Source organism: Fukomys damarensis, unplaced genomic scaffold (genome assembly GCF_012274545.1).
Source record: "Fukomys damarensis isolate Sample0158 unplaced genomic scaffold, DMR_v1.0_HiC HiC_scaffold_26, whole genome shotgun sequence".
Classification (NCBI taxonomy): domain Eukaryota; kingdom Metazoa; phylum Chordata; class Mammalia; order Rodentia; family Bathyergidae; genus Fukomys; species Fukomys damarensis.
Window position 1 is genome coordinate 26,509,128 of NW_022900938.1, and position 10,884 is coordinate 26,520,011.

Genomic DNA, 10,884 nt, shown 5'->3' on the forward strand with positions numbered 1-10,884 from the left:
GTGAAGACCTTAAAGTAAACAGGGCAACCCAGCAGTCCAGGGTCAGGAAGGTGAAATAGTGCTGAGGTTCAGGTTCAGAGGCTAGAACAAGCAGAAAGGAAGATTGTGATTGTGTGTGTGTGTGTGTGTGTGTGTGTGTGTGTGTGTGTGCTATGTCTCTGGCACCTGGCAATATCTTTCATTAGCCCCTTATATCAGTTAAATTCTGGGTATCTTTATGGCAGGACAAATAGATGTGTTGTGAAGACACTGTGAGTTTGGGAGGACTTATGAGGTCACAGTGTGATGCTGAGGTGGGAACTGGTCAATAAATGCCACAGTCGTAGGAGATGATGAGTGTGTATCTGGACGGAGATAAAGATTTGGGTGTCACTTGTATGGAAAGGGATGTTGAAGTTGGTGGGCAACAATGAGCCTTCCAAGTGTGTCAGGAAAGACCAACAAGCCAACGACTGGACTCTTCCAGGGTCAAGAGACATCAGAAAGGGAAATGAGAAACTGCTGAAGAAACAGCAATACATTTTATCATCATTAACAGGACATCTGTCATGGGCACTATGGTGATTTTTCTTTATTTAAGACCTTTTAGTTCACTCTGAATCCACATGAGATTGCCTTTTCTGTATTTTCAATAATGTACCTGCTCTAAAATGAAATGTTTTCCTAGAAAATTGGTCTGTAAAAATATGTAACTCTGAAGACAGTTGCTCCCACTGCTTGCTACTAAGGAGCAAGAAAAAAGCAGCGTGTTCCTTCTACAAACATAAGAATCGATCCTGATCCCCTACATCCACAGGTTCTGCATCTGTGGATACAACCAAACCACAGAGAGAATATATACATTTTTTAAAAAAACTGTGCCTGCACCGAACATATACAGGCTTTTTCAAAACCATGCTCCCTGAACAACACATGATAACAGCTATTTATACAGCATTAACAATGTACTAGGTGTTACAAGTAAAGTATATGAGAGGGGACATATGAATATATTCCAATACCACTGCATGCTATGGAAGGGACTTGAAAAATCCACAGATTCTGGTATCTGCAGAAGTTCTGGAATAGATTATCTCTCTGGATATCTGGGGGTACATGCCAGGCAAACATTCTACCACTGAGCACCCTCAGCCCAACAACTCTATTCTTAATTTGTTCCTCTGATAATACTTGGGATATTTCCTTTATTCTTTTCAGTCTTTCATTTTTCAATAAATTAAAAATATAGCCTTTTTTTCTGACTTTACTTATTTCAAATCTAAAATGATAATTATTCTATCTGCAATGTAGCATCATTTTTATCTACCTAGGTGAGAAGAGCCAACTCTTTCTGATTCTTCAATGATTCTTCTTTTCTTGGTTTACCTATGAGAGCTATTTGTGGTTTTCTTTTCAGAACACTGTGCATGGGGTTTGTTTATATGCTAAAATAAAACCTCTGTGTTTTCAAACTCCTCTTTCCCTTCTGCCCTCCTACTTCCTTCATGCCCAAATATGTAAGACAGCCTTCTAAAGAGTGGGATAAGTCTCTCATATGCCAGCTTCCAATAATGCAAAGTGATCTTTTGCCTTAAAGGAATGTGAATCTAGCTCTTTGGCTCTTTGAAATTTCACTTTGTTTTCTATTTTGAAATTTCTATTGAGTCTCAATACTATATAGTTTTTCAAGGGAGAGCAGGTAGGTAATTCTCAATCCTTGTAAGCTCATAGGAATAAATTAGTCCTGCCAACTCAAGTCCCAGAGTCCACAAACCAATAAAATTTAAGCCAGTGACACACAGCAAACAGAATAGCAGCAAAGAAGAAGCTCAGGTATTCTCAAGAAAATAGTTAGAAGAAACTTTTTAAACATTTAAGGTTTCATATGTATTTATATAAACTTATTCCATTTAACTTAACCTACATTTATTGACTATCACATATTAGGTACGCTATTTAATCCTGGGAGTGTAGAGAAAATAATACCTAAAATGATCATGACCTTTTCACAGAGAAAACTAAATGTGACACCACTGGTGTTACAAGGTCCCAGAGGAATAGAATTATTGACCAGAATGGCATTGGAAGGGAAACGTAGGTTTAAGAAATTCAATCCAATATAAGAAGGCTGCCAAGAAGGTACAAAACCCTGAGAGGAATTCAGTTGGACACAGCGAGTGGAAGGTTGTATTTAGCAACAGAGGCTGGAAAGTCATCCTTCTGCAAAGCAGGGCCATTCTTTCCCCAGAGCAGCTTCTCCTAATTCTGTGCCTGAGCTGATTGATGATTTCTCTTCAGATGAGGAAAACAAGAAAACAGCTATGGTAGCTGTGCTCCTAACCAACAAAAGAGAATCACTGGACATACAAGAGTGACACAAGTCAAGCAGGAAAGTGGCCCCACGATAGAATGGTGAGGAAGAGAGAGCAGTGGTAAATGGCCAGACATTTTTCTGGCTTCTTATTGAGGAAGTAGCTTGTACAATGTTAATTGTAGGCAGGACCCACTTTCTGAGACTGAGAAGGAATATGATAAAGAGAGACTGAAAGCTTCCCAAAGCAAAATGCTGACAGTCAGTAGAAATGATGTCAAGTAGAAAGAAAATGGTAATACAACCCAGACCAGGGCAGGTGCCTCAGTACATCAAGGAGTTCTCATCGTGAAAAAAATGCAAGCTGGGACACAAAGTGAAGGTCAGATAGAAAAGCAACACAGTCTCAAATCACAGGCGAGAATCAGCCTACAGTCCTATGGGATGAGATACTAGGTTTGATACAGTAATTGTGGAGTCCCTGTGCCCCCATTCTTTTTACCTTGTAGCCCTCCCTCAACAGCAAGGTTGACATGAGGCACCTCTTCACTCTGCAAAGGATTGTCGCACGCCAACGGGAGGAAAAACTCACCTAATTCTGGGGCGTGCTTCATTTTAGAGCTTTTCCAACATGGCAGATAACCCTAGATCCCATGTAGTGAAGGTCATGTCCTCTGTGAGAAATTCCTCTGTGGGAAAGAGTTGGGAATCAGAGGGAGTGGTCGTGTGGACTGCAGATCCCTTTTCCAGTCTTCCCTGCACTACACATAAACTCAAGAACTCCATGGGCTTGGTCAAGTGATTGCCACAGGGAAGGGAGGTATTTGGTTCCTTTCATAAAGAGCCTTCAGAAGGCAATGCCACCTCTTATCAGCTCAGGTGTCTCTGCTTTATTAATCACAAATTAGCATAAATTCTAGCAGGAAATGTTCCATGGAAATTTAATAGTCACGATATAATTTCCTCTAGTTTTGCAACATACACATTTTTATCTCTTAAGGAGCGAGTTGTTAGATCTTACTCTTACCTACTTCAGAACCACAATGAACATCATAAATTGCTAATCCTATTTGCTTCTCAAAAGAAAAAAAAATCCCTCATTGCATTAATTGCATAATCAGTCTTCTACACTATTTTGGTCAAAGAACAAAGTACAATTAACTTAAAGACATTGACCCTTTCTGCATGCATGAGACACAATGTATGCACAATAATGGTACATGGATTCCATTTACAATGCTCTGAATAGTCACCATGAGAGACAATTATTTAATGGATGAATAGTAATGTGAAAAGAAGCTTCCAGCAGCATCTCATAGGAATCTATCCCATATTACCACGAACAGTTTAACAATGACTAGGCTAAAGATGCAAACAGAATAGAGAATTGTATCATACAAACAAAATAAAGCTGGTGGAGTAGAAAAGAGGGCAGATAGCAGAATAAAAATACTAAAATTTCTCAACTGCTCATGAAGTGGGCTGAAAATTAACAATTAGAAAGGAAACAAATTCCACACAAAATTGGTAAACTGTGCTATATATCCTTTATATCTGTAGAATTTACAATAAGCTTATATATGTATGTAGATGACATATATTTTTTTCCAGAAACATAGTTGTTAAACATTTCCCAAGCCAACACCAAGCAGAAAAAAAAGACAGGAAGGACGAGGAGAGAGCCCAAGTGAGAGGTACTTGAGCCCTTAACACAGTGGTACTGTAACTCCCAGGTCCATCCTCTGCTCTCTAGTTGCCATGAGCCAGCAGACCCTTTTTTGGGGGTACCAGGGATTGAACTTGGGACCTTGCATTTGCAAGGCAGGCGGCAGAACCACTGAGCAAAATCCCTGGCCCTAGACCCTTTTAATTGCGTTGCTTAAAGCTAATTTTAATGGGAATTTTGTCCATTGCTTCCAAACATGTTATGTGTCATAGATTAGTTCAGGAAAAGGAACTGAAAAATTTTTTTGAGCGTCGAGAAAGAGGCTTCTGCAGGTCCCATGATCAGATGATAATTTAAGTGGAAGGGATTAACAAGCTCTCTCTGAAACACTGGATTCTCCTGCTTCTCCAACTCTGCCCGCATGTCTCATTTCTATAACAGGGCGCATTTTGGAGCTCTAAGTCCCATTTTTCACCTAGTTCTGCAAACAGGTTTCTTCTGGTCCTTGCTTCTGCTCTATGAGACTGATGAGAACGCCTTCACAAGCAGTCTTGCCTTAGCACATTCTCCAGACTTTCTGACATTGAGGCCCAGCTATTGGAAGACAACATTCCCTGTGCTGCAGGTCGCTATTGCAACTTGCCCAGGCTGACTTCCCCAGGCTCAGCAGGCCCTCTGATGTGCATTGCTATGCTTGACAACCCTTTCCCATCTTCAGTGTGGCCCTCACACATACAGTGCTCTGCCTGCCACAGGAGACCCTCCCTAGTCTGGCTCAGACCTTCCTCATATGGCCGGTTCCTTATCTTGCTTCTGGGATTTTCCTTATATTGCTGCAGCCAGTCAAGTCAGGATCTGACGAGTCCCTTCTCAGAGCTGCCACACCTGGTGTCCTCTTGTGAGAAAACAAAGCCATCCACAGTGGACCCTCAAGTTACAACCAGCCTGATATATGAACGACTTGTGTTATGACCAAAATTTTTGTTTTAACTCAGACAAAAGTCTTGAGTTATGACCTGAATGCCGGCCACTTGTGCTTCTAGATGGTCTCAGATACAGATTTAACCTGCAAAGAGTTCTGGAAGGAACATTACAACATCCTTTCTTGTGTGAGGTTAATTGAGAAATCCTGGGCCAATGTCTCTCTAAGGACCCTGAGAGCTGCCTGAATATGGGGAAGAGACTTGGAAAGCAATTGGCCAATTTGAGTTATAACCAGCTCATGGGAATGAATTGACTTTGTAAATCAAGGGTCCACTACTGCAGTTGGAAACCATTTTCACCACTTGTCACGAACCGGCGACGCAGAGCACTGTCCCGCAGTGCCTCAAACCTGAAAGAGCAGCGGGGTGGAGATGGGGCAGAGAGAAAGGAAGGACGCCAAGACAAGAGTCTGATCAAGGCGACGTTTATTGCCGGCAAGCACCGGCCTTTTAAAGGGAAAGGCCGAACTATTATGGGCTAGGATCACCATAGTAACCTCAACACCCGCTCCACGGGAACGAGGGTTCACACGGGCCTCAACACCCGCTCCACGGGAACGAGGGTTCACACGGGCAAGAGAAAGCAGGCTCAAGAAAAACAAATTAACAACACCTGCAACTAATAATCATGATTCCCACAATAGGTGGAGGAACCCAACAAAATGGAGGTACAACACCTGACTCCTATAGATAACATCAGATCTTTGGCTGTCCGAGTTTCTCCCGTGCAGGGTCAAAACAAGTTTAACACGTGCAGTCCTTAAAAAGGAACAAATGTTGTCTTTCAAAAAGCCAGTGGGCCATGGCTGGCTTCCCACAACCACTGATTTTCCATACAAGAGTTTGGTATTCTATTTTAATACTGAGTTGAATGGCTCTTTTTGTAAAAATGAAACTTGAATATTTATTAAAAATCCAAATTTGATCCGAGGTAGTGAGTTGATAATGGATGTAGGAAATTCTATGGGGAAAAAAAAGGCTAAAAACTGTCTCAAGTTGCTTATTTTTAACTTCTCTTTTTCCTCCATGCAGTCTCTCAACTCCACCTGTTCTTTTTTTTTTTTTTTTTGTATAGGGGATCAAACTTGGGTCCTCACACCTGCAAGGCAGGCAGCAGAACCACTGAGCTAAATCCCTAGTCCTTTTCCACCTGCTGTTTTGAAATGTGAAAGCCACTAAAACCAAGGTGGAAAAAGAAGCAATCATCTAAAAACTCACACAAAAATAACAAAAGCTCAGTTCCCAAGCCCACGAGACAAGAACTATCTCTCTCTGGCCTTGTTAATGAGCACAGACACTGCCCTTGTCTCGGTGCTAGGTCTCATTAAGTTTCACTTTCTTCTTTTGCTTGAAAAAACTGAGAAAATAACCACCGCATTTAAGTGGTTATATTTGGCAACATCAGAAATAGTGGACTGATGAGTTCAGAGAACGAAAAGTGGGCACATTTACTTTATTCCACTTGAAAGAAAGGCAGAGAAAGCAAATGGAACCCGTTAACAACCTTAATCAGTGCTGAAATTGTTTCAGATGTTACAGGAAAAATGAGTAAAGAGGGATGTTGAAGGGGAGGAGAATCTTCAACAGATAAGACCCATTCAAGATCTGTGAATGTAATAATGTAATTATTATAATACAGAGTTTTTCTCTCTCCAGTCATATCAAGGCTTCACTAGGAATTTCCTCACAGCTATGGGATTTCTATTAGCTGTTTCCTGGAGCAACTGTGTTCAACCTTTTGTGCTCCAGCTCACTTAATGGATGACATTTAAAAATGTGACACTTTCACAGGCATGTCCAGATTTTAATGAGTCAAAAACACTTTGTGTGTGTGCAGAAGGAAAGCACGACAAATATTCATCATGGCCAGAGCTATTAAATATAGCTCAGAAGTGGATAAGCAAGGCTAATAGTTATGCAGAATTCTGGATACACTAGAGATAACTCCACATCGTTTTTCTTCCCATTCAAAGAAGCCTCATGGATTTTAGTGTGGAAGTTATGCTATTTAGGGAGGAAATTTTGCATCCACTGAAATATGTTTTTCAACAAAAATGTTCGCAAACTGGGGAATTCTAGTTCCCATTAGTTATACATCACTGAGACGCATTTCACAAGTGGTTGAAAGTCATAGATTTGGGATACAGGTCATCTAATAACAAGAAAGAAGGAGAAAGGGAAAAGGAAGAAATACTACTTTTATAGGGGTAGAAGTATGGTGTGTGGAAGGAATAAAAAGAATCTGAAAGCTGGTGTGGTAGGATAGACCCTTGAACTCTTCAACTTCTCCCACATCAGCAGCTGTGGGTTGGAAACAGGGAAAGCTACTGATTCTGTCCTGCATCCAGAGGGGCCCAAGTGTGGGTACCTAGGGAAAAGATGGCCTGGGAGAAGTCAGCATGTCCTAGAATTTCTTGAGAGCATGACAATTTAGAAGGTAGGAGACAGTTTTCACCACCAGACTAAGTCACTAAATGCTTCCCTTAAACCCACTAAGAACAAAGTTAGGCCTCACTATTTTAGTTCCAAACACCTTCGTTCATCATAAGCCTAAGCATTTCCTGAACATTTCCCTTTCAAAGTAGGACATCTAATTTGAAAGGCTTTCAAATCAGAACTTTAACAGCCTAGTAAGTCACTTAGGAATTTTGGCATCAGCAACAGGGGTGTGCCTCATGATGCTGACGGGACACAGCTGGCATACACAAATGGTAACTGGGGAAGTTTCACAGTCAGGCAAGGGAGCAGGGGTTGGGGGAAGGGGTGTGAGATTCAGTATCTCGCGGGTGTGTTTTATGGGCCAATCCCAGTCAAGCCAGAGGGAAGGGGAGGAGAAACGAGGTGGCCCTTGAAGGCCAGCCTCCCTAAACACAGGGCAGGATGAAGACCGAAGGTTTCTCCCATTCCTCCTGCCTAGCTCTTCATCACTCTGTGTCTTAGTAACTTTCCCACCACTAGGAAAAAACACCTAACTCTTTCACCTTACGGAAGAGAGGTTTACTGCACTCACAGTTTCAGAGTGTTGTGTTCAGTCCACTGTTCGCTGGCTCCAAGAACAGCATGGCGGAAGGGTGTAGGGCAACAAAGCGGCTCAACCCATGCGAGATAGCAGGGGAGAAAGAGGGGTGGGCAGGGGGCGGGGAGAGGGAGGGGAAAGGAGAGGTCACACCCAGGCCCCGCCTCTTCTGGCCAGGCCCCACCTCCTAGCAGCTCTTTTCAACTGTGGGCTCTGGAGTGTGAACCCACTGCCAAGTATATAGCATCCTTATGATCCATTCATCTTCCCAAAACCCTACCTCTGAACTCAGGGACTTTGGGGGAACTTTTTTTATCTAAACCATGACACTGTGAGAAGTCACTGAGAGCATGGGTGGAAAAGAACTGGCAAACTTTTCCTTTCTGAATTTTCTAATGCTTTCCACTTCGATTTGGGGCAATTTCTAACATTGAAAGAAAAATAAATCACACTCAAAATAAGGATATCGGCCCAGAGGCAGTCTAAACAGTCGGACTGAAAGTTTGGTGCCTTCCTAGAGCATAAATGTGATCTGGGCTTACAGTCTGTAGTCGAATTTGGTTCCTGCAGGCAAAAAGGCACGGAGAGCAACACATTGTTCTGCAGTACTCCACTTCGCTGAATTTCGTGGGGCCTCCCTAGTTCGCAGGACCCGAGAGATCTACTCACAACAGGAGCAGGGTTTTGTTTGTCGACTCCCAAGAGGCTTAAAGATTTTTTTCTTCTAGTGAACTTCAAAATGTAAACAAATAATTTAGCTTAAGATTAACACATCTTCATGGGCTTCGATTCAGTATAAGAATGAAATGTACTAGGCAGTGTGTACAGAGCCTCAGCTGGAGGCCTCTGCGCATGAATTTTAGTTTGTCAAGACGACGTCTGAAGGGGCCAAGCAAAAAAAAGACTGTTATTCTTCTGACCTGGCAACCCTAAATGAATTTTGTTAAAATATATTACATTTTTAACTTTTTTTTTTTTTTTGGTAGCACAGAGGATTGAACCCAGGGACCACCAAGCAAAATCCTTCCCATCTCCAACACTTTTTTAATTTTAATTTTTAAAATTTTGAGACAAGGTATTGCTAAGTTGCGCAGGTCGGACCCAGACTTGGCATCCTCCTGCCTCTTCTTCCTGAGTAGCCAGAATTACAGATGCGTACCAACTGTTCCTGGCAGGACATTTTTAGGATTATGCTTACAACATTTTGCTAAAAGATGTGGATGATAAAACAGATCTGTTAGGAAATACTAGATTGTACAAATATAAGTGAGTTTCTCTGACCCTTCATATTCCAATGTGATGTGTTTACACAGGGCCCAGCAGGACAGACCCCCAGGCTCTTTGACCCTGGAGTCTTTATGCTACCTATCATTGACAAGACCTATGTTTGTTTGTTTTCTTTGGTGTTTTGAGACAGGAACTCACTATGTAGTTGAGACTGACCTGGAACTCACTATGTAGCCCAGGCTGGTCTCAAACTCACAGCAATCTTCTTGCCTCAGCCTCCCAAGCGCTGGGATTACAGGTGTGCGCCACCACACCCAGCAACATCTTTTTAATTTAATTTACTTTCATCTTTTGAGACTAAGGTTTTGCTGGGTTGCCCATGCTGGCCTTAAACTTGTGACCCTCCTTCCTTAACCTCTGAAGTAGCTGGGATTATGGGCATGCACTATTGCACCTGGCCACTATTATTATTATCATTATTATTATGAATGCAGTATTGGCTAGGAATGCAAATACAGTGTTGACTAAAAGTGATGTGAGCAGATATCCTTACCTTGGTCTTGATCTTAGGGGGAAATTGTCCAATATATCATCACTAAGTATGATGTAAAGCTGTATTTTATTTCGTAGTTTTCTTTTATCTGATTAAATTCATTTCCTTACTGTCCTACTTTGATGACTGATTTTTACTTAAAATGATGTCAGATTTTATCAAATGCTTTTTTAATGCCTATTGGTTACTTTTACTTTTGGTCTGTTGATATGGTCAACTGATTTCCAAATGTTAAATTCTTAGATACCTCAGATAAACTGCATTTAGTCATAGTGGATTTACTTTTTATGTATTATTAGATTTGATTGCTAAAGTTTTATTTAGAATTTTTGCATTTATATTTGTGGGATTATCAATACTCTCCTTTTAGGACTTCAATTATACCACTAGACACTGTCTCACAATTCATTGACACTGTTCATTTTTGTAAAATTCCCTTTTCTGTGTGCTTTATTTTGGGTGGCTTCTATTGCTACCTTTTAAAGTTTAGCAATCTTTTCTTCTCCAAATATGTCCTGTATTTATTCTCCTCCCATAGATATTTTTTGATCTCAAACATCCTAGTTTTCAGATCTAGAATCTAGTTTTGCTCTTTTTAAAACATCTTCCATGTCTTTATTTATTTATTTTTTAATCTATGGAATACAGTTATAAAAACTGTTCTATGTACTTGTCTGCTGTTTCCAAGACCTGGGTCTTTTCTGAGTCCAGTTCAGCCGATTCTCCCCTCTATGAATCTCATTCCCCACTTCGTGCACCTGGCACAAGCACAGGGCTCAGTTCTTTTGTTTCCCTCCTCTCAGGGAGCACTGTCCCTTGTCTGTAATGTCTTCATCCATCAGCCTTTAGCTTAACAGCTTCAGCAGTCACTGATGTTTTGTCAGACACCACTATTTTATTAGAGGCTGTAATATGGCTCTTAATGCTCTTATTCTTTCTACATTTGCTAGTTGGAATAATTTTGGAAGGACTTTTCCCATACCATCTATTATTTATTAGTATGTTTTCTAGTGATGCAGTTCATAAAGAAATGGTGGAATAAATGCTCTCTTCCTGTTTTTCAGTTTTTAGAATAACTAACTACTTTGCCACCAGCCTCTGAAGGTAACACCTCTGTTTCTTTTTCTCTTCTTTTTTTTTTTTTTTTTT